The sequence below is a fragment of the Crinia signifera genome, chromosome 6 (genome assembly GCF_055691185.1).
Source record: "Crinia signifera chromosome 6, ASM5569118v1, whole genome shotgun sequence".
Lineage (NCBI taxonomy): Eukaryota > Metazoa > Chordata > Amphibia > Anura > Myobatrachidae > Crinia > Crinia signifera.
In genome coordinates this window covers 271944513-271972091 of record NC_139222.1, presented here as the reverse complement: position 1 = coordinate 271972091, position 27579 = coordinate 271944513, and the positions used below count along the sequence as shown (strand labels likewise).

The window sequence follows — 27579 nt, the reverse complement described above, 5'->3', positions numbered from 1 at the left end:
ATGCACTCACCTGTGCTGCTTATTATTATCATTGTCCTGCACCTGAGAGCAGTGTGTGGAAGCTGCTGATGAATGAGCTGTCTGACATCACTTATGAGCAATCCTTGCATTATTGAAGGTGACAGCTGTCATCAGGGAGAGGAGGAGGGAGAGAATAAAGCCTTCCTGTATGGTCCGTGCATGTAGGTAAAACCGGAACGGTTTCTGTTCTCCCAGAGCACAAGTGGTGGTCCAAGGGGGCCTGATGACCTGATGTGTGGTGAATCGCACTATGGTTAGGGTGACCAACTCATCCCTTTAATCCGGGACATATATTAATTACACAGGTTCTGTGGCAGTTTAAAACCAGGTGAATTGGAGTCTTGAGGTGTGGCAGTTTAAAACCAGGTGAAAGCCAGCCACAGAACCTGTGTAATTAATGTGTCCCGGATTAAAGGGATGAGTTGGTCACCCTAACCATGGTAGCCCTGCCCACTGATTTGCAGTGGCAGTTTCTCTGCACTGTACAGTGAGGAGCGGAGCTATGAGGGTGATCACGCCTCCATGCCCACGGCACAGTCCACCGTTTTGGCCACCATATTCTCGATGTGCTGCAGAATCCTCTAGAAATTGTTTCTGGATATGTGACAAGACTAGTACATACTTCCCTAGTGTAATCCACAGAAGGTTTGTTGCCAAAACCACAATGGTGTATGTGTATCTCATACCTCCCAACTTTCATTGGTGGTCCAGCGTGACCTCACGGCAAGGGGGCATGGCTTTCAAATTGCATCACTCATGCGAGGCCAGGCCCACGTTTTGACGCTGCTGCCCCTCTACCTGCAGGGAATAGACACTGCTATTCCCTGCACTCCCAACTGCCCCTCCCCACCACTGGACACTGCTGGCCCCGGGCGGGCTGTGGGAACATATTGGGAGGTATTTTAATAGTGGATGTATATGAGGCTAGCAGTGCTTCTCACCTCGCCACTAGAGGGCACTTGTCAGAGCTCCATTCGGGACATACAAACCTATGTACACTGCACCTCCCCACCATATACTGCCCCTATATACACTACACCCCCATCCTCTTCTATATTCTGCACCTGCCACCATATACTGCCTCTACATACACACTGCACCCCATTCCCCTATATAGTGCCCCCATATATACAGGGTACCCCCTCCATATACTGCTTCCACCATATATCGCATACACTGCACCCCCTCCTCCATATACTGTACAACCCCTGGTTACTTCCCATCCTACCAGGGGTAGATTTATTAAGCTCGGAGAAGTGATAATCTGTCTGGTTTTTATCACCGGCCAATCAGCTTCTAAAGCCCCGTACACACGGGGGAGATATATTGCTCAGCCATATATTGCTAGCAATATATGGCTGAGCAATATAGAACCACGTAATGGCTAGAATAGGCATGGAGTGGCTTAATCATGATAGCTGGGTGTGGCCTAAGCGGGGCATGTGACATGGAGAGCCTATGGCTTAAGGGATTTGGCTTGTTAGCTTTGGATAATACCTCAGGAGAAGGGAGGAGTCGCGCGGCCGTCAGAATGTGCGTGGCCGGGGTACGTCACGCAGGGGGCGCAGGTCTTCTGACGGCATCCGCCGCGAGTCCCTACGGGGGGAGGCGCAGGAGTATTCCTCAGTCAGGGATCCCCCAGCCACCGGCCATGATAGTGCATGGCGGCCATTAGGCGCCGCAGGCAGCAGACAGACCAAGATGGCGGCCAGGTCCAGCCGTCCTAGCGGATGGCAGGGCTCCGGTTCCAGGGATGCCTCAGGGAATAACACTGATATGAGGGGCATTGGAACATGGGGACCCGTATTACACTCCCCGGATCCTGAGACTCCCCACTACGGCTATAGGCCATCCTGGGAGAGGCAGGACAGGGTACATGAAGATGAGGTAAGGGAGCCGGTGAGACCAGCAGGCAGTGGTAGACGCAGGGGGGGACTCCGTCCCGCAATAGTCGCCAGGGAGCTGCTACAGGTCCTAGGGTGGACAGCGGGTCAGGGGTTGCTCCCTCTGCATTTGACCCTGCTTCTGTTATCCGCGGCCCTATCCTCCATGGCAGGAGCCTTAGCTCCTTTAGTTGAGGATGGTCCTGGGGAGGCCACGGGTTCAGGTGCTGGCAGACGCAGCACATCATTGAGAGGACAACACATTCAGGCTGTTCAGAATTTGTTAGGGCTTTTAGGGGATTGAGCTCCCCAGCGCCAGGTGGGCGCAGGGGTGCCCCTCAAGAGGTTTATGCTAATGTGACAGCCAGTGGGCGCAAGTCGGCGCGTGGCTGGCACGAATGGGCCGCCAGGCCCTTGTCTATTGTTTCCTCAGATGCTGACTACATTAATGTCGACCCAGAGGAAGGCGGGGCTGCAGGTGCTGACGATGATACCGACGAAGATAGCGATACATGGGCTGCACAGCCCGAAACTACAGGTGAGGACACTACTGACGGGGGGGGGGATGGCGATTCAGTGGCTTACTCCTCCACTGTAGGGTCAGGCTCTAGCCGTGATTCCTCCACTTCCTCTTCCTCATCAGCAGGTGGCTCCAAAGTGGGTAGCACCAAGAAGGCGCGTAAGCGTGCGGCTAGGTATGCTAAGAGGGAAGCAGGTCGTCAGGCGCGCAGCAGCAAGCGCAAATGTAGCGCTTCTCTGTCCAGGAGAGAGCGTAAGCGCAGGAACCTCCCTGGGGTGGTTCACTGTGACTACAGGGGCCTTCGCGAAAGCTGTAGAGCCAAGATCCAAAAAGGCAAATTTGTGGACCTGTTCAGCCTAACTGATGAGTCCAAGAAGGCTTATAAAGCGGCAAAAGCAAAAGGGGGCATAGGCGCAGAAGTTTTTTGTTCCTATGATAACTGGCTAGCCGGTTTTTGTGTCTTTGCTGCTTGCTACCTGGAAGACAGACCTGATGAACATATGAATATAATTTGTTATATTCACATGGTTCATGACATGTGGAAGTATGGATGGGGCTGACTAGGGCGCACGTTGAAACGGTTGAGTCTACCCGCCCACTAACCACGGTTACTGCCCCTCCTATAGCACAGCATCGGCCGGCTGGAGAGCTGGTCCCTCATAAGGTCGGTCTTTCACCCCTGGCGCAGCAAAAGGGAAATGCTACGCTTTTAATAATTCTTTGTGCAACCAGGGGCAGCGCTGCCGTTACAAACATATATGCATTAATTGTTCCGGAAACCACCCAGCCTCAAATTGCTTTCGGGGTGGCCTTCCGCGGCACCCAAGCCCTCAACGTCCGGCAACGCTCGATAGAGCGGCAACCCCGGTACGGATCAGAGCCATGACTCCTTGGCTCTGTCAGTACCCGGATAGGGAGGCAGCTGCTTTTCTTATGGAGGGATTTAGTCAAGGTTTTCGCCTCCCTATTCTAGGAGAGGTTTTGGGCGGATCGTTTAGGAACCTACAGTCAGCCCGCTCTCTATCATCTGTATTAAAGGAAAAAGTCAACAAGGAGCTGCGCTTGGGACACATGGCCGGGCCTTTTCCGGCTCCTCCCCTGCCAAATATGGTAATTTCACCGGTTGGGGTGGTGCCGAAAAAGGTTCCCGGTAAGTACAGACTGATACAGCACTTATCTTATCCTGTGGGTTTTTCAGTAAATGACGCCATACCTGCTGAATGTTGCTCGGTTGTCTATCAGTCATTTGATGACGCACTGGCGATGGTACGGGAGTATGGAGCTGGTGCACTAATGGCTAAGATTGACGTAGAGTCAGCCTTCCGGCTCTTACCGCTGCACCCCGATGCGTTTAGGTGCATGGGCTTCCGCATTGGTGATGAGTACTTCATTGACAAATGTTTGCAGATGGGGTGCTCTGTATCCTGTGCATTTTTCGAGAGGTTCAGTACCTTCCTGCATTGGTGCATGGAGAGGTCTGCCGGTGTGAGCGGGATCGCTCACTATCTGGACGACTTCCTTTGCATGCCCAGCACACGTTTGGCCTTAAACAAAATGTTGCAGCGTAAACATTGCAGAAACAGCTGAGCCAAAACACGCAATACCAGCAGAGACTTCGGAGTGGGAGTGGGAAGCTTTTTCTGGAGGCTCAGCGCAGCCAGGTAGGCGTGGTCAGAAGCTGTTGCTTTCCTTTGTCTGGAAACTCTACAGGGCGGTTGCGACTCGCTACCTTGCAGGAATATCCTTCTTCGCGCATCTCAAAGGGGTTCATGATTTCACCAAATGCTTCCTAGTGCGCAAGGCCATGAAAGGCTGGTCACGCTTAGTTCCAGTTGCCCCTGACTGTAGGCGCCCCATTGATTTCCCTCTATTGTTGTCTCTTTTAGGTAAGGTTAGTGTTTTTGCAGAGTCCGCATTTGAGACATTGCTGTTTAGTTTGGCCTTCTCAATGGCTTTTCACAGGGCTTTCCGAGTTTTGGAGTTGGTTTCGCCTTCCAAACATGGGGCCTTATTTTGGTTCATTCTTTCTGACAAAATCCTTCTTAGATGGACAAAACCATGTGCACTGCAGGGGGGGCAGATGTAACATGTGCAGAGAGAATTAGATTTGGGTGAGTAATTTTGTTTCTGTGCAGAGAAAATACTGACTGCTTTATTTTTACACTGCAATATAGATCTCACTTTGAAGTAAAACCCCACCCAAATCTAATTCTCTCTGCACAAGTAACACCTGCCCCACCTGCAGTGCACATGGTTTTGCCCATCTAAGAAGGATTTTGTCAGAAAGAATGAACCAAAATAAGGCCCATAGAGTGGACTAGGTTTGTCACCTTGTGAGTTCGGCACCCACTCCTTTCGAATCGGCGCTGCAACTTCAGCTGCTAGCGCTGGATGGTCAGTTAGGGACATTAAGAGGCTAGGGCGTTGGCGCTCTGCGACTTATAAAAAGTATATCCACCCTAACCTCCTGCCCTAATGTCTGTGCGTGTATGGTTTCCAGTTGATTGGTTGTACTCCTATGTTACCCCTGCCCTACCGTTACCTACTCGGGGATTAGCTACGCTCTTTTGTTGGGCCAGCGTCCGGAGTTTTCACGCTTTTTTGCCTGACCTGACGGACTGAATTCGGCTTAATTCTAATTCGGCTAATTCGGCTCCAATTAAGAGTCCCTCAGCAGGTCCAGACGTTTTTTCTCCGGCCGAGTAATCCCCTGTTTTCCTATACCCTATCCATTACCCCTTACCTACCTTCATTCATCTCTTACACTTTGTGTCTAGGAGTGGCTTCAATCGTGATTGAAGTAGTTCTACTGCACCAAATTTGTGCACCAATCCAAATTTTTTCTTTTGGCAGACCCTCCTAAACTGTATAATACCTGTCCATAATTAAAGAAACATTTTCTAATTCCTTCTTAAACATTCTTTCCCTATAGGTGTGGGCTACAATAGTCTCAAGGTGTGGATAGTGGGCCACTCCTTTGTGCATTGGGCGGCCAGGCTTGTGGCTTCAGGTGATGGGCCTGCTTCTAAGTGCTCTAATATGGTGCGGTGGTTGGGTGTGAGAGGTATGTCCTGGCGCGAGCTAAAGACTTTACTTGTGAAGAAGGTGGGACTGTTTGGATTACCTGAAATACTGGTTATCCATCTTGGTGGAAATGATCTTGGGAAAATGTCCCAGTTGGAGCTTAGGGCCTTGATCCTGGGTGACCTGGCCGCTATTAAAGCAGCATGGCCCTCGTGCACTTTGATTTGGTCATTCGTGGTTCCTCGCTTATGCTGGAGGGGTGCGAGGGATTGCAGAGCTATTGATGAGGCCAGAAAGAAATTGAACTCAGCAGTTGCTCGATGGGTGTTGGAGGCGGGTGGTGCCGTAGTTCCACATGAGCGCATCAGGTTTCGGCACCACCAGCTCTTTAGGCCTGACGGAATTCATCTGGTTAAGGAGGGTCTGTTTTTGTTTATTGAAGATCTGCTAGCAGTGATAGATTCAGTGGTTTAGTCGGTGGCGGGGCGGGGCCTCCGGGATCGGAGTCCCCGCGTGGGCGGGAAAGAACGGCAAGTTTATAGATTTTGAAGGCGTTTATTGAGTTATGTTTATTGCGTATTTGGTGTTTTGCGGTGCGCTTGCCCCTCATTGGCTTAGGCCTTCGCTGGATCACCCCCTCGGGGATAGCGAGCCCACCCGGCTGGGTGGGCAGCCAATGCTGTGGGTTGAGTGGATACCGCTTCCTGTTTTTAGGCCAAATTACGTATGCTGGTTTGGGGTGGAGCTTAGTAATAGCCGTTCTTTCTTGGCCACCATTTAAAATAAAAATAAAAATTAGCTTAAAATATTTCAAAATAAATTTAGCTAACAAATTTCTGCCAAACCTAAGTCTCCGTGTCTTTATTTCTTGAGTAGAGTTTAAGAATGCATTTGTCAACATTATCATGCCAAGAGGTCACACATCTGCTATTACAATGTTTATTGCTCAGTTTCTCCTTTTCATCAGCGACCAGAGATGGTCGCTGATGAAAGGGAACCTCTGCTGGCGGTGCCGCAGAGGTAATCAGCTGGTCGCAGGACCAGCGATTAGAACGGGGCTGAAAACGGGAGCGTGCACCCGGCGATTTATCGCCGGGGCACACTCCCATCACTGGCAATATGGTCGCATTTGACCATATTTCCAGCGATTTCAGCCCCTATCGCCCCCGTGTGTACACAGCTTAACTGTTATTTTTTAAAACAAGCCTGTAACTTCACAGGCAGGTGCAGTTTATCGCTTCACCAAGCTTAATAAATCTACCCCTCAGTCTGGCAGGGATAGGCTCTGTGTGGGGTGAGCAGTGCGGTACCCTGGGGAGGAGTCTTTACTGGGACTGCAGATGATGCCCGTGAGAAGGAAGCAGACAACCAGCTCAGCTGCATAAAGTGCAGTGCATACTAGCCTACTTTTGGAAACTAGTTTCAGGGAGATTATAGTTGGTAGTAGAATTTTGCACAGCGCCCCATTGAGGGGGGAGTGTCATGCTCCACCCAAAGGGTGTGTTTAGTTCCATATATGGAGAGATTGTGAAAAGAGAGTGTGAGAAGTGTGGGTGTGTACTGCTACATCTGAGAGGAATCTAGTAAAATGACTTATATCCAAATGTAGATGAGCCCCAAAGCAGTTAGTAAGAGCTACTATACTTGGTAAAGTGCTGGGAAATGGTGCTGATGATTCAATGTAAATGTATCTGTCTCTCATTCTTTTTCCCCCCAAAAAATGTACCAGTGTAATGTGGGCTAGGTAACATGAGGGAGATTGCTAGACTAATGAGGGAGAGAGGGAGATTACTGTTATGTCAGGGAGTCTCCTGCAGAATGCAGGAGGGGAGGTAACTATGATGTAATAGTGTAATGTGGTCTAGGTGACATGAGGGAGATTGCTAGACTAATGAGGGAGAGAGGGAGATTACTGTTATGTCAGGGAGTCTCCTGCAGAATGCAGGAGGGGAGGTAACTATGATGTAACAGTGTAATGTAGGCTAGGTGAAATGAGGGAGATTGCTAGACTAATGAGGGAGAGAGGGAGATTGCTGCTGTTTCAGGGAGCCTCCTGCAGAATGCAGGAGGGTAGGCAACTAAGGTGATTGGAGCCAGTGTTCTCAGTGCCCTTCAATAACAGGTCTGTGCTAAGTGAAAGGTCTGACAGTCATCTTTTCTTAGATTACTTATTGTAGCTCTACTTTAAAAGGTTCTATGATCAAAGGACAGGTGTAACACCATAGCACAGGCCTTTTAGCAGTTACATATAAACCTACTGGTAATTCAGGGCAAGTCTTTGTCAAGAATAATTTGAATATTATTTATGTAGGATTATGCAGGATACATTTCAAAATCTTCCCTCCTGTCTTGAGCTTTAAAGCCATGCTTGTATGCGATGTGTGATAATCACACCTTTAGAACACAGATGAACCTACTGTGTGTTTGTGCTGTAGGAAAGGCAGAATGCAAATCTCCTAAGGGGCAGAGTAAAATGTGGATGATTCAGAATTCTATGTGCAACGCTCCATAATATGGGGGTGCTATACAAATTTCTTCCAGGAACAATGGCCCTTATTCAGATCTGATCGCAGTACACATTTGTTCTCGAAATGGGCAAAACCATGTGCGCTGCAGGTGGGGCAGATGTAACATGTGCAGAGACAGAGAGATAGATTTGGGTGGGGCGTGTTCCAGCTAAAATATAAATCGCAATGTAAACTAAAAGCAGCCAGTATTTACCCTGCACAGAAACAGCATAATTCACCCAAACTGAATCCCTTCTGCACATGTTACATCTGCCTCAGTGCAGTGCAGCATGGGTTAGCCAATTTGAAAAAAAATTGTCCTGCAATAAGATCTGAATTAGGCTCTATATCTTCAGAATTACTCAAAATGACTCTGACCTCATAAATGAGACATGTACTGAGTATCCACCTTCCTGAACCTACACTATGCTTATACTGACAAAGACTGACCTGCAACAAGGGCGGAATCTGGGGGTGTGTGAGAAATGCAGTTGCACAGGGTGCTGAGCATGGCCGGTGCAAGATTTTTCATTATTCTAGTCAAAATTTCAGCTCACTGCTCCCTCCACCACCCACACACCAATACCCACTTTCCAGAACCTCAGATGACAGTGTGGAGGTGGCATCTTCAAAGCTCAACACCTGCCATTTGCACTTTCTTCAACAATGCCTCACTCAGAGCCATTGGAGTGTGCAGGAGATGCAGTTGCTATGGAACCCAGAGCAAAAAGCAACCACGCTGTACCATTTATCTTTAATTTATTAATAGTGTGCAGCGTGCCAGGGGGTGGGGTGGAGGGGCTGTGGGGCTATATCCCCCCACAGCACTGTAATCAGTCCCTGCTGTGTGTAATATCTGCAGGCTTTGCCAGGATCAGTCGTCAGACTCAGGGGAGCCCCCAGATTCCGGAGCCCCTAGGCAGCTGCCTAATGACAGAGTTGGCCCTGTATGTGGCTACTAAAGAGCCATCTGGGGACCCAAGTGACTCTCCAAACAGGCACCCTCAGGGCAGCCATCAGAGGGGTCTCTAGTCCTGGGCCCAGGCAGAAACGGGTTGGGATCATTTGGTCTACAGTATGATGGTCGACAGTCATTAGGTCGACACCATTAGGTCGAAATGGGAAAAGGTTGACATGGGTCTAGGTCGAAAGGACATTAGTTCGACAGGTCGTTAGTTCGACAGGTCATAAGTTCGACAATGTTTAGGTCGACAGTCAAAAGGTCGACATGGGGTTTTTCACAGTTTTTTTACCTGAATGTCAACACAGTCGACATGGACACAGTTTAAAGTGCACCGCATCCCCTCGCATCGCTTGCTATGCTTGGCACACTATTTTATTCTCCCACCCACGCCCTAGTGGATGGTATGGCATGAAATACCGCCTGTCGGCACATGCCGGCTCAAAAAAAAACCAGTGAAAAACATTTTCCTATGTCGACCTGGACCCATGTCGATCTTTTCCTATGTCGACCTAATGGTGCTGCCAGCTCCCTCTCACCTCCTGTCTCTGTGCATTATACTTTGATCAACCAACAGCTGCACTACAACTCCAGAGCTGGGGATTCCATTAAGTCAGGGCTTCTCAGCCTAGGGCGTGGCTTGCAGCCACGGCATCCCTTGTAAGGCCACACTCCCTTTGGCAGATGACCCCCCTCCTTTGGAGCGCACACAGTGCGAGCTTCCTGACTCCCGATCACCAGGAATAAAATGTTGGGAGGTATGGTTATTGTACAATAGAAGCAGGAACTATAGAACAAGGTGCCGGGAGCACAATAGGAACAGGCTGCTGGAGATACTGCAACTGGGTGTTATTGTACGGGATGCAGTGTAAATCTCGGCGGTCGGGATCCCGGCGTTCAGAATCCCGACGCTGGAATCCCGATCGCCAAAATCCCGACAATTTCTCTCTCCGGGGGTGTCCACGACCAGAGCCAGATTAAGGCCTAAATGGGCCTGGAGCTGAAAATGATTAAGGGCCTATTATGCGCAATAATAGGGGTTGTGGCCAGCACCTAATAATGTGGGTGACGTGACCAGTGTTCTGTTTGGGTGGTCTGCTCATGGGTGTGTCTGTATTTGTGTAGATACTTTGAACTAATTACATATGCCTGGAAAAGGTAGGGGTCTGGCATAGGAAAAATGCAGGGAGATATATTGGCGGGTGCACTCCAAAGGTGCACCCGCAGGACGCCGATGTCCTCAGATACTTGCGGGGTGAGGCGGCACTCCAGTCATACAAAAAATACTGAAAGCCGAAACTTGGTAGACAACATTTCAGCACCTTTTATGTGGTCACCTAAGTTTACCACACCATATACCCCTTATACAAATCATGCAACACAATAGTAACCCCCTTATACTGTACTTGCCTCTTACACATTATGCCACATGGAATGAGCCAAAATACACACTACACCAGGCATATCCAAACAGTGGCCCTCCAGCTGTTGTGAAACTACACATCCCAGCATGCCTTGCCATAGTTTTAGCATTCCCTATAGCAAAACTGTGGCAAGGCATGATGGGACTTGTAGTTTCACAACAACAGAAGGGCTATAGTTTGGTCATGCATGTTTTACCGGGACATTCTCCTGACATCACAGAAAGAAACATCTGGTTACGTTCACTTTGGGCGGCTTTGAGCTGAAAGCCACTCAAACCTGCTGTTTGATGACTGATGGGACATGATGGAACTTGTAGTTTCACAACAGCTGGAGGGCCATAGTTTGGACATGTGTAACACCCTGATATCTGTGGCACGGAAGGGGTGCTACAAAGAAAACTGTTATATTTATATAGTGATAAATAGGACAAATAGACATATATTTCCATGTGTATCTCACAGAGTAATTTTTGTTTTGTGTAAGAGCTGTTGCTCCCCATAGGGGACATTACTTGTAATATTTCATAGAAACTATTATTATTTTAGTTGTACAAACAGTTAATGTTGTTGTATCAAACTTCCATGGGAAGCAGTGAAAGTTTGTCCCCTTAGATGCAGCAATGGACTGTGCTGCCCAATATAGAGACTGGACCAAACGCTCCTAAACGGGGGTGGACTTATGGTTACCCTGCGAGGGGGCACCTTTGTTCATATAAATGTACTAATAAAGCTGCCAGGCTCGGGGGCATAACGGGCAGTAGTGGAAGCACGGGGCTGCTGAATAAAGAGAGGAGCCGTTACCTGTTGTGGCGCAGTTCCCTGGAGAGGCAGAGATTATTGCAGAGCTACGCAGCCAGACTGAAGCGGAGAGCGGTGCTGAAGGAAGGGGGTGAGAGGAGAGTCTTACTTACCCAAAAGACGCAGCGATCCTCTGCTGGAGTGAAGCCCCGGCGCGGTGCGGTAGGAAGTCCTGGAGTGACAGCCCCGGCAGCTCTGATAATCGACAGCAGGAACCTCCCGGCGGAGGCGGCGCCATCTTGAAGACTTGGAGGCGGGCCGCATCGTCACTAGGAGGCGGGGACGGCTAGAAGAGGAGTGTGCCAGTCGGACCTGCAATACACAAAAACGGGGAGTGGTGAGTGTCGACCCAACCCCTAGGGCAGCCTAGTACCGCCTCTACACCCCCTTTCCACGCCCATAGCTAGTACCATTGACTGACAGCTAGAGTAAAGCTGCTAGCTATCGCATTGCAGGGAGAGAGAAAACGCATCCAACATAGTCCTATATGCAGTTATTGTACTCAACTCCAGCAACGATCCTCTGCAGCATAGTATGGAAAACTGAGATTTAGACAGTGCAGAGACGCTATTGTGAATACTGTTCTCCAGCATCCACCATAATAAATCTTGCTGCCAGTACTGTAGCTATATTTATCTCCATAATAAGAGGTGAAGAAAGGAGTTTCATTAATGGTGATTACTTGAATCGTTAGTGACACTAAGTCCGTGCACCACAAGATATAGAGGTTACTGGAAGCCTAGATCATTCTGCAGAGGGCTAAGAGAAGGTTTTAGCAGAATAAGAGATTGCCGCTGTAGTGCTAGCCAGAGACATAGACAGTGAAAGCAGTAAAACTAAACCTAATTCCCATTACCAACACCACACTGAGGAATATAACTAATTCTCCGTCTCATCAGGGATAAATTAAATCCACTTCAATTCTATGCTAAAGTGTACACTAAAATTAATGGGAGGACGCTCCCACTACTGACATACAGTGAAAGTGTATGTTTCAGTGACAGTCAGTTATAAACTTCAGGAAAACATTTCCTCCGTAAAACATCTCTACAACTACCACTAAGGGACATTTCGGAAAAGTTCAAGACTGTGTTAGTTCAATCTGAATTCAAAATAGACAGTCCCGAACTCTATATATAGTATTGCTCACTCCTCTAAAGTAATTGCCTTACTGCGACATACACAGTGTGGACTTTGTTTTTGTCTTCCGGGACTGTATATAAAATTCCTTCTGAAGATTGTGATTAGCTAAGTTATTGTTTTAAGGGTAATAATTAAAGAAGCATAGCATTAGAGATAAAAGAAGGGCTGCAGCCTTAGATAGTTTAAATACTACTATATTTTAGAGTGGCGCCTGTTAACGTGATTGTTATTATATAAGGTGATGCTTTGTAACTCCCATATGTATTAATGTGATTTATCTGAATTGTTGATTCTTATTGTTGGCAAATTGCCACTAACCTTTTGCTCATTCCAGAACAGTGGAGAAGCGTTCCAGTTTAATAAATATTACTGTTACTGTGATCTTGCATTTTATTGTATAAAGTATTGTGTTGTGATTTATAAGTCAAGTAATTGTAACAGTTACGGGAACAGAACACCCAAAGTCACTGGAAAACAAAGAAAGCGCATCCATACCCTAACTCCATACTTACCTGTATGTTACAAAACTTTGGCGTCACGAACAGGATCCGTACAAAATGTCGTCGGGGGATAAAGCCTCTTCAGGAGAATCAAATCCGGGAAGCCCGGTAAAAATACTACCAACCAAGACTAGAACACCACCGGAAGAGGCCAATGTTTCTTATACACTGCCAACGATGGCGAAAGGAAACGCCATTACATTACCCTATTTCTTCGGAACACCTTGGCTACCTATGTTCTCTGGAGAAATTCCGAGGAAAGATACCAGCACTTTACGTCAATTTAAGAGAGCATTATACTCTATGTTTAAGTTGTGCACATTGGATGATGAACAAAAAGTAGAAATTCTGGTGGGACAACTAAAGGGATCGGCTTTAAGAGAAGTGTTATCCTGGCCAGAAGAAGAGAAAAAGACAGTAGAACAAGTCTTCAAAAGGTTGGCCACCACCTTTGACATCGCAACATTATCAGAGCTAAAGTCTCAGTTTTATGCCAGGAAGCAAATCGCTGGAGAAAGTTTGAGAGATTTCGCTCTAGGTTTGCTAGAATTACTCCGAGCAATTCAAGAGCTTGATCAGGAAGCAATACCGGAAGTAAATGACACACTAACCAATCGATTAATAGAAGGGGTAAATGACAGAAACGTGAAAGCACAACTGAAACTTTTGAAGCTACAAAAAGTGGGATGTCCTTTTCTGGATTTCAAAGACGCGGCCGTGAAACTAGTCGGGACCATCCCGCCCGATGAAGTAACGTTTCCCGAGTTGCCCGGTTACCAGGAGCACCCGTCGCGGCAGACAGGCTTCACTGCGCTAGAAGAGTTAGGAGGGAAGCCTCAGATTGCGGTGCAAAGGTCCCAAGCGTCTTCATCGGATCCGTCTCTAACCTTGAAAGGGCAAGTTGAAGACTTAGCAACTGGAATGGAAGAAATTAAGCGAGAACTTCGAAAATTGGCAAGACAGGGAGCATCGGGAAGAGATGATAGAGACTGGAATTATAGCCGTCGACCTCCCCGAAATGAATGGAGGTCGAACACGCCAGGGCGAGGACGCAGGTCTACGGACCAATTCGATTCTCAGGGGAGACCCATATGCCGCAGGTGTGGACGAAGCGGACACATAGAACGAGTTTGCAGACAGGAAGACAATTTAAACCCACATGCCCCGGGGACGGAGACCGGTCCTCGGGGAAACCAGATGCAATAGGTCCAACTCAGGAAGACTGGTGCCCCAAGTTCGTGGGGCCGTGCCCTGTCCTACCAATTGTCTTGGATGGGGTAAAGCTTATGGCCACGTTAGACACAGGATCACAGGTTTCGACGATACAAATTGATGTATTACAACATTATTGGGACAAAAGAAACCCCTTGTCTCCTCCTCCCTCCTGGTTACGACTGTTAGCCAGCAATGGTTTAGACATCGTCTGTGAAGGGTACTGTGAAATGGACATTCGCTTGAATAAAACTTTATTGCCGCGTCAGGGGTTCCTTGTCACTCCAGGAGTGAACCAGAATATCCCTGCCATAATCATCGGCATGAATATACTTCAACATTGCCCAGAAGAATTGATTGGAGCATTGAAAGAGGAATTAACACATGCTTCCCCGAAAGTTCAGCAAGCTTTACAAAAGACTATTAGAATGCAAAATCAACAACGGTTTGTCAACTCTTACGGAGAAGTTGGAAAAGTGAAGGTGGCGGACAGAAGAGCGATTATATTACAACCCAACTCAGAAACCATCATCTGGGGAAAGGCGAGGTGCGGGCCGGCTGGAAAGGCATATGATGCCCTGGTGGAACCGTGTCGTTTATTTCATCAGAAGGACATCGTTGTTGCAAGAGCCCTAGTCACCGTAAAAAATGGTCGTCTGCCAGTACGCATCCTGAACCCACACGATCATGTTGTTTGTCTACATCGCAACCAAACCATGGCCAAATTATTGTGGACAGATTTCCAACATATCCATGATATCCTAACCATGAATATGAAGACTGTTGATTCCGCCCAAGTGAAAGAAGAACAACCGGTCCAATGGTGGGAGAAAATTCATATTGGAGAAGAAACGACTCCTAGCGAGCTCAGAGAGGGAGTTCTGGAGATCGTGAAGAAAAATTCGGCCACTTTTAGCCAATACGAAGCTGATTTCGGTAAAGTGGAAACCATAAGACATTACATTCCCACGGAAAATGCTGCCCCTATTAAAGAACGTTATAGACCCTTGGCGCCCGCATTATACCAACCTGTACGGAAAATGCTGGAGGAAATGCAGACATCCGGTGTCATCCATGAGAGTTACAGCCCTTGGGCAGCCCCAATTGTCATCGTACAGAAGAAAGATGGTAATTTGAGATTCTGTGTAGATTATCGCAAATTGAATCAGATTACACACAAGGACGCATATCCGTTACCCCGCATTGAAGAAGCACTCACCGCTCTGAAATCAGCTACCTATTTCTCGACCTTAGACTTAACTTCAGGATATTGGCAAATTGAAATGGCTCCGGAGGATCGAGAAAAAACGGCCTTCACGACTCCGATGGGCTTGTATGAGTTCGATCGCATGCCCTTTGGCTTATGCAATGCCCCCAGTACCTTCCAAAGAGCCATGGAGCATTGCTTGGGTCATCGTAATTTCGACATGGTGCTGATATATTTAGACGACATTATCATCTACTCCCAGACCTACCACGAGCACTTGAAACATTTAGATGAGGTCTTCAAACGACTAGCCGATTATGGGTTGAAAGCAAAGCCGTCTAAATGCCATTTACTTAAAGAACGCGTCAAATTCCTCGGTCACATTGTGAGTGCAGAAGGGATTGTACCCGATCCGGACAAAATCTCTGTCATCAAAGAGTGGCCCGTACCAACGACCGTTAAAGAAGTACGCAGTTTCCTAGGCTTTGTCGGCTATTACAGAAGATTTATTAAAAACTTTGCCCAAGTTGTAAACCCAATCCATGCTCTACTCCGTGGGATAGACAAACATCACCAGAGTAAAAATGTTCGTATTGTCTGGAGCAAGGACCAACAGGATGCCTTTGAGAAACTCAAGCACATGATGACCGAGACTCCCATCCTTGCTTACCCCGATTACAGTCAGCCATTCAACCTGTACACAGATGCTAGCTTTCAGGGACTCGGTGCTGTCCTCGCGCAAAAACAGTTTGGACAAGAGCGTATAGTAGCTTACGCGAGCAGAAGTTTAAAAAGAACCGAACGAAATGACACGAACTATAGTGCTTTTAAACTTGAACTACTGGCTCTGGTGTGGGCAGTCACCGAAAAGTTCAAAGACTATCTTTTAGCGACCCCATTTACAGCCTACACAGACAATAACCCGGTGGCCCACTTGTCCTCTGCACAACTTGGGGCACTCGAACAGCGCTGGTGCTCCCGGTTAGCCAATTATCAGTTCACCATTAAATATCGCACGGGCCGAAGTAACAGCAATGCAGACGCTCTTTCTCGCATCCCTGGTGAACTCCTGGCAGATGATGAGGAAGACACTTGGGAAGAAGTTGAAATGCCGAATTTCCATGCGCAATTCGTGAGACAACACTTAAATGTCCTTGGACGAAGAAGGGAGTCTATGCACCATGACAACGAGTTCGATGAGGCTGAAACCAATGTAAATTGGAGACAGATCCAAACTGACAGTCCGATTCTCCAGAAATTGAAAAAACTGTTAATGTCCAGTGAGTCTTGGGATAAAGAAGGGGAACTCGAAGCGGAACCAGAACTAGTCAAGTTGTGGAGACAAAGGAACCGATTGTACATACAGAAGGGACTACTGATACGCTCCATGATCGATCCGAAAACCCACTGCTCTGTCTCTCAGATTGTTATCCCACGCCAGCAACGGAGTAAGATTTTACATGCCTATCATGATCAGTCGGGGCATATGGGAATGGACAGATTGGAGAACACAGTACGAAGACGCTTCTATTGGGTCGATCTCAGAAAAGATATAGAAGAGTGGTGCAGAAACTGTTCCGGCTGTGCTAGGAAAGGAAAGCCATCATATACCCAAAGGGCACCTCTCCATCCAATTGTAAGCAGTCATCCGTTACAACTGGTCTCTATCGATCACGTGAAGCTTGAAAGTAGTCGGACTGGTTATCAATATGCCGTGACGATCATTGATCACTTCTCGAAATTTGCTGTTGCTCTGCCAGTTAAAGACTTGTCTGCACAAACCACAGCTGAAATATTCTGGCGAGCATTTGTCCGGCCGTATGGTTATCCCAGACAGATACTTACCGATCAGGGGGCCGCCTTTGAATCCAAATTGTTTCACGAACTATGCACACTATACGGCTGTAAGAAAATTCATACTACTGCTTATCACCCCCAAGGCAATGGCGTATGTGAAAGATTGAATCGCACATTGATCAATATTCTTCGAACCATCCCAGAAGTAGAGAGAAAAGATTGGCCCATGCTCCTACCGGAAGTGATATTTGTGTATAATAACACCGTACATAGCTCGACTGGATTCACTCCCTACTATTTGTTATTTGGTCGCGAGGGAAGATTGCCTGTAGACGAGAAGTTAGATGTGCTACTGTGCGCCCCTGGTGAAGACCTTCCTCACCATGAATGGGTGAGAGATCATCAAAATAGACTCCAAGAAGCATACCAGATCGTGGATCGACAGATGAGGTCTAAACATCAGAAACAAATTGAATATTATGACAAGTCTGCTCAGGCGAAACCTCTGAACTTAGGAGACTGCGTATGGAAAAGGAAAAATGTACGAAGTAGCAAATTGGATGCTCACTGGGAAAAGCAGCCGTGTATTGTAACAGACATTTCAAGGGCCGATCTGGACGTCTATCAGATTTCCAAGGTTGGCGAAGAAACAAAAATGACTGTACACAGAAATCAATTGAAACCATGCATAAATCCGGCTGGGGATGAACTGTTGACCCCACCATGCAGAGTCGAAAGAAGTATCGATGCTGAATCCGTAGATGATAGCCAAAAGAGTTATAATATGTGGAACATGTTTTGGCCTACGCACGGTAATATGTTGATATCTATTCCTGTCCGTTCAGGTCCAGTGTTGGGTAACCCTGGACCATGCCTTGATGGAGATGAGTCATGTGCCGGCTCGCCAGCTGCTCCTATATTTGATCTGCCTGTAGAATCGGGTGGCGAAGTAACCAATGACTCTGTGATATTGAGGAGGTCTACTAGGACCAATAAAGGGGCTCTGCCTCTACGATATCAATGTTAATTCTGTAATGTACAAAATGATGTTGATGTGGGGTTTTTAAGAATTGTTGCTTGTGGGCACGCAACTTCAGCGGGGAAATATGTAACACCCTGATATCTGTGGCACGGAAGGGGTGCTACAAAGAAAACTGTTATATTTATATAGTGATAAATAGGACAAATAGACATATATTTCCATGTGTATCTCACAGAGTAATTTTTGTTTTGTGTAAGAGCTGTTGCTCCCCATAGGGGACATTACTTGTAATATTTCATAGAAACTATTATTATTTTAGTTGTACAAACAGTTAATGTTGTTGTATCAAACTTCCATGGGAAGCAGTGAAAGTTTGTCCCCTTAGATGCAGCAATGGACTGTGCTGCCCAATATAGAGACTGGACCAAACGCTCCTAAACGGGGGTGGACTTATGGTTACCCTGCGAGGGGGCACCTTTGTTCATATAAATGTACTAATAAAGCTGCCAGGCTCGGGGGCATAACGGGCAGTAGTGGAAGCACGGGGCTGCTGAATAAAGAGAGGAGCCGTTACCTGTTGTGGCGCAGTTCCCTGGAGAGGCAGAGATTATTGCAGAGCTACGCAGCCAGACTGAAGCGGAGAGCGGTGCTGAAGGAAGGGGGTGAGAGGAGAGTCTTACTTACCCAAAAGACGCAGCGATCCTCTGCTGGAGTGAAGCCCCGGCGCGGTGCGGTAGGAAGTCCTGGAGTGACAGCCCCGGCAGCTCTGATAATCGACAGCAGGAACCTCCCGGCGGAGGCGGCGCCATCTTGAAGACTTGGAGGCGGGCCGCATCGTCACTAGGAGGCGGGGACGGCTAGAAGAGGAGTGTGCCAGTCGGACCTGCAATACACAAAAACGGGGAGTGGTGAGTGTCGACCCAACCCCTAGGGCAGCCTAGTACCGCCTCTACACCCCCTTTCCACGCCCATAGCTAGTACCATTGACTGACAGCTAGAGTAAAGCTGCTAGCTATCGCATTGCAGGGAGAGAGAAAACGCATCCAACATAGTCCTATATGCAGTTATTGTACTCAACTCCAGCAACGATCCTCTGCAGCATAGTATGGAAAACTGAGATTTAGACAGTGCAGAGACGCTATTGTGAATACTGTTCTCCAGCATCCACCATAATAAATCTTGCTGCCAGTACTGTAGCTATATTTATCTCCATAATAAGAGGTGAAGAAAGGAGTTTCATTAATGGTGATTACTTGAATCGTTAGTGACACTAAGTCCGTGCACCACAAGATATAGAGGTTACTGGAAGCCTAGATCATTCTGCAGAGGGCTAAGAGAAGGTTTTAGCAGAATAAGAGATTGCCGCTGTAGTGCTAGCCAGAGACATAGACAGTGAAAGCAGTAAAACTAAACCTAATTCCCATTACCAACACCACACTGAGGAATATAACTAATTCTCCGTCTCATCAGGGATAAATTAAATCCACTTCAATTCTATGCTAAAGTGTACACTAAAATTAATGGGAGGACGCTCCCACTACTGACATACAGTGAAAGTGTATGTTTCAGTGACAGTCAGTTATAAACTTCAGGAAAACATTTCCTCCGTAAAACATCTCTACAACTACCACTAAGGGACATTTCGGAAAAGTTCAAGACTGTGTTAGTTCAATCTGAATTCAAAATAGACAGTCCCGAACTCTATATATAGTATTGCTCACTCCTCTAAAGTAATTGCCTTACTGCGACATACACAGTGTGGACTTTGTTTTTGTCTTCCGGGACTGTATATAAAATTCCTTCTGAAGATTGTGATTAGCTAAGTTATTGTTTTAAGGGTAATAATTAAAGAAGCATAGCATTAGAGATAAAAGAAGGGCTGCAGCCTTAGATAGTTTAAATACTACTATATTTTAGAGTGGCGCCTGTTAACGTGATTGTTATTATATAAGGTGATGCTTTGTAACTCCCATATGTATTAATGTGATTTATCTGAATTGTTGATTCTTATTGTTGGCAAATTGCCACTAACCTTTTGCTCATTCCAGAACAGTGGAGAAGCGTTCCAGTTTAATAAATATTACTGTTACTGTGATCTTGCATTTTATTGTATAAAGTATTGTGTTGTGATTTATAAGTCAAGTAATTGTAACAGTTACGGGAACAGAACACCCAAAGTCACTGGAAAACAAAGAAAGCGCATCCATACCCTAACTCCATACTTACCTGTATGTTACACATGCCTTCACTATACCAAACAGATTGAGCAGTAATGCACAATATGCTTTATAAATAAAGGCATTGGCACGCATTAAAAATTTACACCATAATGCCCATGACATGTTAAGACACACACCATAATCTCCATTACGTATTGTGCCAAACACCATAATGACTATTAAAATTTATGCTACATAAGTGCTGCTTACCTACATGTTCATTGCCAGGGGTTCCATGTGTGAAGTTATCAGACTCACTGTAAGACTGTAATTATTATATTTTATTAGGTGTAGTGATTAATGTACTTTTTAGTCCGTCTGTACCCTCTTGTTCTATTCCCCAAATCTGTGTGTATTTCCAGAACCATAGTATTAGACTGTATATTGCCCAAATATGGTCGGACAGGAAATACAAAGGAAAGAACAGTGTATAATTTCACCAAAATGTTATGTCCAATTACCATACTATTGTTCCTGCTCTTTACAGAAGAGTGATAGCTGAGGGACAATCTTCACGGGGTGATCAGCACATAACGCAATCAGCTGGTTATTGTTCCTTGTATTGACACTCCCTTGCATATCTCTGTTCACTAGCAGACTCACTGGAACCGGTGCCAGCAGGTGGGGCTGCAGCAGATGGACAGCTGAAGCTGGGAGGGGGGATATACCTGACTCTTGAGCCCACTTTTGGTATGTGCACCGTGGGAATTTAGAAGGTTTTAAAATGACTTGTACACATGCCGGCTCCTCATGTTAGTCGCAATCCTGGCTCAGGGGTCATACCCTCCACTGGATCTTGTGGAACACATCGTTTGCCTGGGGGGAGGGGCATCCTACTAAGCTCTGGTGTGGAGCGTCCGGTGCTGTGTGGATTTACACAGGCTTCTGCAATCACTGCTGTGTGGAATAAGTGATAGTTTTGTGATTTGGAACTGTGATGCTACAAGGACTTGAACTGCTACCTGGATGTTTCTATGCTACATTTTGCCTCTTGTTCCTGTCTTTATCTACTTGTGTGTGCTGTGATAAAAATAAACCATATTTTGGTTTCATCTGCTCGGTGTCTGAGTGATTGAGGAACCTTGTATCCTCACAGCATGTTCATTGCCATGTGGGATTACATGCTCATTGCCAAGGGGGAATACATGCTCGTGGTAACTTGGGGACAGCCGCCGCCGGGCAGAAATGACAGCCATTGACAGCCGGGCAGATAGCAGGGGGCTGCCCGGCTGTATTCAGAGCACTGCAGGTCCCAGCTATTTGAAATAATACCCCTTTCACACCAGAAAATGCAGGGACTTACCCAGGAATATGGACCCAGGATCATGCAGGGACATTCCCGGACAGGCACCTTTTACACCAGCCTAGTCCCTGCATTTTCTGTTGTGAGGGGGAGAGAAAATCACCCCTTTCCCCCTTTAAACAACCAGCGATATCTTCGGAACCAACTGACCCATTTACATGTAGGCTTCGAATGGTTTTGGTCCTGTGAAACTGGGCCATTTGGTTCCAGGGAAATCTGTCCTCAGAACCAATGAACCCATATGGACCAGGTATCAGACTGAAGGCCCAGCGATTTGAGCTCGACTGAGATCAACTTCGAGCTTCTGTGATGCCGGAGGGGGAACTGGCAGCCGTTAGAACTGGGTGGGGGTCGGAATTAGCGGGTCCCATGTTATCCTATGGGGAAAACGTTCCTGGTTTGCCTGGCGGTTACTCCGGTTCCCGGGGGGGGCTAGCGATACAGGGCTGGGCTCGTTGGAAAGCCCTGGCCCTCAGCTACAAAATGGGCCTATTTGGAGAGTGGGCCTGGAGCTGTAGCTCCATCAGGCCCATTGTTAATCCGGCCCTGTCCACGACACCCCCGGAGGGAGAATAAATTAGTGTGCCGAGCGTAGCGAGGCACCGGGCCCGCTGCGTAGCGAGCCCGCAAGGGGGGGCGATCCACTTCCCCCCCTTGTCGGGATTTCGGCGATCGTGATTCCAGTGTCGGGATTCTGAACGCCGGGATCCCGACCGCCGGGATTTAATACTGAATCCTATTGTACAATAGAAGAAGGCTGCATGAGATACTGGAACTGTGTTTTATTGCACAATAGAGGCAGGTTTCTGGGGATACTGGACTGGGTGTTATTGCACAATAGAAGAAGGCTGCTGGAGATACTGGAACTGTGTTGTATTGCACAATAGAGGCAGGTTGCTGGAGATACTGGAACTGGGTGTTATTGCACAATAGAGGCAGGCTGCTGGAGATACTGGAACTGGATGTTATTGCACAATAGAGGCAGGCTGCTGGAGATACTGGAACTGGGTGTTATTGCACAATAGAAGAAGGCTGCTGGAGATACTGGAACTGGTGTTATTGCACAATAGAAGAAGGCTGCTGGAGATACTGCAACTGGGTGTTATTGCACAATAGAGGCAGCCTGCTGGAGATACTGGAACTGGGTGTTATTGCACAATAGAGGCAGGCTGCAGGAGATACTGGAACTGGGTGTTATTGCACAATAGAGGCAGGCTGCTGGAGATACTGGAACTGGGTGTTATTGCACAATAGAAGAAGGCGGCTGGAGATACTGGAACTGGGTGTTATTGCACAATAGAGGCAGGCTGCTGGAGACACTGGAACTGGGTGTTATTGCACAATAGAGGCAGGCTGCTGGAGATACTGGAACTGTGTGTTATTGAACAATAGAGGCAGGCTGCTGGAGATACTGGAACTGGGTGTTATTGCACAATAGAGGCAGGCTGCTGGAGATACTGGAACTGGATGTTATTGCACAATAGAGGCAGGCTGCTGGAGATACTGGAACTGGGTGTTATTGCACAATAGAAGAAGGCTGCTGGAGATACTGGAACTGGTGTTATTGCACAATAGAAGAAGGCTGCTGGAGATACTGCAACTGGGTGTTATTGCACAATAGAGGCAGCCTGCTGGAGATACTGGAACTGGGTGTTATTGCACAATAGAGGCAGGCTGCAGGAGATACTGGAACTGGGTGTTATTGCACAATAGAGGCAGGCTGCTGGAGATACTGGAACTGGGTGTTATTGCACAATAGAAGAAGGCGGCTGGAGATACTGGAACTGGGTGTTATTGCACAATAGAGGCAGGCTGCTGGAGACACTGGAACTGGGTGTTATTGCACAATAGAGGCAGGCTGCTGGAGATACTGGAACTGTGTGTTATTGAACAATAGAGGCAGGCTGCTGGAGATACTGGAACTGGGTGTTATTGCACAATAGAGGCAGGCTGCTGGAGATACTGGAACTGTGTGTTATTGCACAATAGAGGCAGGCTGCTGGAGATACTGGATCTGGGTGTTATTGCACAATAGAGGCAGGCTGCTGGAGATACTGGAACTGTGTTGTATTGCACAATAGAGGCAGGTTGCTGGAGATACTGGAACTGGGTGTTATTGCACAATAGAGGCAGGCTGCTGGAGATACTGGAACTGTGTGTTATTGCACAATAAAAGAAGGCTGCTGGATATACTGGAACTGGGTGTTATTGCACAATAGAGGCAGGCTGCTGGAGATACTGGAACTGTGTTGTATTGCACAATAGAGGCAGGTTGCTGGAGATACTGGAACTGGGTGTTATTGCACAATAGAGGCAGGCTGCTGGAGATACTGGAACTGGGTGTTATTGCACAATAGAGGCAGGCTGCTGGAGATACTACAACTGGGTGTGATTGCACAATAGAGGCAGGCTGCTGGAGATACTGGAACTGGGTGCTATTGCACAATAGAAGAAGGCTGCTGGATATACTGGAACTGGGTGTTATTGCACAATAGAGGCAGGCTGCTGGAGATACTGGAACTGGCTGTTATTGCACAATAGAGGCAGGCTGCTGGAGATACTGGAACTGGCTGTTATTGCACAATAGAAGAAGGCTGCTGGATATACTGGAACTGGGTGTTATTGCACAATAGAGGCAGGCTGCTGGAGATACTGGAACTGTGTGTTATTGCACAATAGAGGCAGGCTGCTGGAGATACTGGAACTGGGTGTTATTGCACAATAGAGACAGGCTGCTGGAGATACTGGAACTGTGTGTTATTGCACAATAGAGGCAGGCTGCTGGCGATACTGGATCTGGGTGTTATTGCACAATAGAGGCAGGCTGCTGGAGATACTGGAACTGTGTTGTATTGCACAATAGAGGCAGGTTGCTGGAGATACTGAAACTTAGTGTTATTGCACAACAGAGGCAGGCTGCTGGAGATACTGGAACTGGGTGTTATTGCATAATAGAAGAAGGCTTCTTGAGATACTGGAACTGGGTGTTATTGCACAATAGAGGCAGGCTGCTGGAGATATTGCAACTGGGTGTTATTGCACAATAGAGGCAGGCTGCAGGAGATACTGGAACTGGGTGTTATTGCACAATAGAGGCAGACTGCTGGAGATACTGGAACTGGGTGCTATTGCACAATAGAAGAAGGCTGCTGGAGATACTGGAACTGGGTGTTATTGCACAATAGAAGAAGGCTGCATGAGATACTGGAACTGTGTTTTATTGCACAATAGAGGCAGGTTTCTGGAGATACTGGAACTGGGTGTTATTGCACAATAGAAGAAGGCTGCTCGAGATACTGGAACTGTGTTGTATTGCACAATAGAGGCAGGTTGCTGGAGATACTGGAACTGGGTGTTATTGCACAACAGAAGCAGGCTGCTGGGGATACTGGAACTGGGTGTTATTGCACAATAGAAGAAGGCTGCTGGAGATACTGGAACTGGGTGTTATTGCACAATAAAGGCAGGCTGCTGGATATACTGGAACTGGGTGTTATTGCACAATAGAGGCAGGCTGCTGCAGATACTGGAACTGGGTGTTATTGCACAATAGAGGCAGGCTGCTGGAGATACTGGAACTGTGTGTTATTGCACAATAGAGGCAGACTACTGGAGATACTGGAACTGGATGTTATTGCACAATAAAGGCAGGCTGCTGTATATACTGGAACTGGATGTTATTGCACAATAAAGACAGGCTGCTGGAGATACTGGAACTGTGTGTTATTGTACAATAGAGGCAGGCTGCAGGAGATACTGGAACTGGGTGTTATTGCACAATAGAGGCAGGCTGCTGGAGATACTGGAACTGGGTGTTATTGCAAAATAGAAGAAGGCTGCTGGAGATACTGGAACTGGGTGTTATTGCACAATAGAAGCAGGCTGCAGGAGATACTGGAACTGGGTGTTATTGCACAATAGAGGCAGTAGATAAGTGGAATAGCCTCCCATCAGAGGTGGTAGACGCAAGTACAGTAGAGCAAGTTAAACATGCTTGGGATAGGCATATTGATATCCTTACAAAAAAATAAGGATCAAATATGGTTTGAGGTAACATGTTTACAAAAAGGGGCAGACTAGATGGGCCAAGTGGTTCTTATCTGCCGTCACACTCTATGTTTCTATGTTTTAAGAAGCTTAAGGGGACCTAATGTGCTTGATGGTGCTCCCACTTACCAATAATTAGAGCAAACGGAAAGGTGGTATTCAATTTTAAGACCATCATCTTATGGCAACCATGAAACATGTACTGAGAGAAGTTGGTGACTTTAAGGTGCGAAGTGCAGGCAGATCGCCTCATAGCGGGACCACCACCTGCTGTACCATGCTGCTGTTTGCTTCCGTGGGCGGTGGGTCCATGATGATACAATCCAGTATGTTAGTCTACCCTGGGCAAAATCGCTGTGCAGCGATGTGTGCTGAGCGTTCAGAGCGCTCTTTGCTATGTGTATAGGCCCCACATGGGGAGATATTGCTGAGCAGAGTGAATTGTCAGCGATGTGTGCTGACCAAACTATCAGAACACTGGCCCTGGCCAGTGATTAACTAGATTTATCCAGCATGCTGGATCTTAATCACCAGGTGATAGTGATGCGCGGGGCCCCATCGCTATGACACCGACACTTTGGGGTCGTGACTCACAGCTGACCTTTCTGTTCTATATCCAGATGGTAGAACTGCATGTATAGAAGCTATCACTTGTTCCCCTATTCACTCCAGTTCTAACCAGACCATTGGCCCTAGCCCAGAGAAGAAAATCCTGAATACGGCAGCCTGATTCGGAGTCAACACCAGGCTCCATGTGTTACACAGGCCCTTATTCAGGGGTGTGGTATGGGACTCCGACAGTCGGGATCCCGACAGTCATTAGCCCGACGTCGGGATCCCGACTGCCCAGAGTCAGACAGCATGGCGAGCGCAAAAAAGCCCCTTGCGGGCTCGCTGCGCTCGCCACGCTGCGCTCGCCACGCTGCGGGCACGGTGGCTCGCTATGCGAGCCACCTATTCTATTTTCCCTCTATGGGGGTCGTGGACCCCCACGAGGGAAAATAGCGGGTGTCCGTCGGGCATCCGGCTGTCGGCATTTTGACAGTTGGGATCCCGACGTCGGGTAAATGACTGTCGGGATCCTGACATAGAAACATAGAAACATAGAATTTGACGGCAGATAAGAACCACTTGGCCCATCTAGTCTGCCCCTTTTTTAAACATGTTACCTCAAACCATATTTGATCCTTATTTTATGCCTATCCCAAGCATGTTTAAATTGTACTACTGTATTTGCGTCTAACACCTCTGATGGGAGGCTATTCCACTTATCTACTACTCTTTCTGTGAAGTAATTCTTCCTCAAATTTCCCCTGAATCTTCCTCCCTCTAGTTTCAGTGCATGTCCTCGTGTTCTGATGCTCCTCTTCCTGTGAAGAATGTCTCCCACCTGTACCTTGTTAAAACCCTTGATATATTTGAAAGTTTCTATCATGTCCCCCCTTTCCCTTCTCTGCTCTAAAGTATACATATTAAGATCTTTTAGTCTTTCCTGGTATGTTTTGTGATGTAGGCCATGCACCATTTTAGTTGCCCTTCTTTGTACAGTCTCTAATGTGTTTATATCCTTCTGGAGATATGGCCTCCAGAACTGAACACAATACTCTAGATGAGGTCGTACCAATGACCTATACAGTGGCATTATTACTTCTTTCTTTCTACTGCTGATACCTCTCCCTATGCAACCAAGAATCTGACTTGTCTTCTTCATTGCTTTGTTACATTGCCTACCTGCCTTTAAGTCCCCTGAAATAGTGACACCTAGATACCTCTCTTCCTCAGTAGTTTCCATTATAGTGCCATTTATACTATATTTAGTCTTTGGATTTTTGCAACCCAAGTGCATGATTTTGCATTTTTTGGCATTAAACTGTAGTTGCCATGCTCTTGACCATTCCTCTAATCTACCTAGATCATCAATCATTTGTTTTACCCCTCCTGGTGTGTCTACCCTGTTGCATACCTTTGTGTCATCTGCAAAAAGGCACATTTTACCCTCAATTCCATTTGCAATATCACCAATAAAGATAT

General features: G+C 47.1%; 1 protein-coding gene and 1 long non-coding RNA gene across 3 annotated transcripts in view; one reads left to right on the top strand and one right to left on the bottom strand.

Moving 5' to 3' along the window:
* LOC146009342 (neurotensin receptor type 1-like) overlaps positions 1 to 268 on the bottom strand; it is a 32147-nt gene extending 31879 nt beyond the window's left edge. The window contains exon 1 of the mRNA XM_083149611.1: positions 11 to 268. The gene's annotated coding sequence lies outside the window, so the exon portion shown is untranslated. The remainder of the gene's footprint in view (positions 1 to 10) is intronic.
* The window catches only part of LOC146009343 (uncharacterized), a 126172-nt gene that overhangs the window by 20589 nt on the left and 78004 nt on the right, over positions 1 to 27579 (top strand). The gene's annotated exons all lie outside the window — the stretch shown is intronic.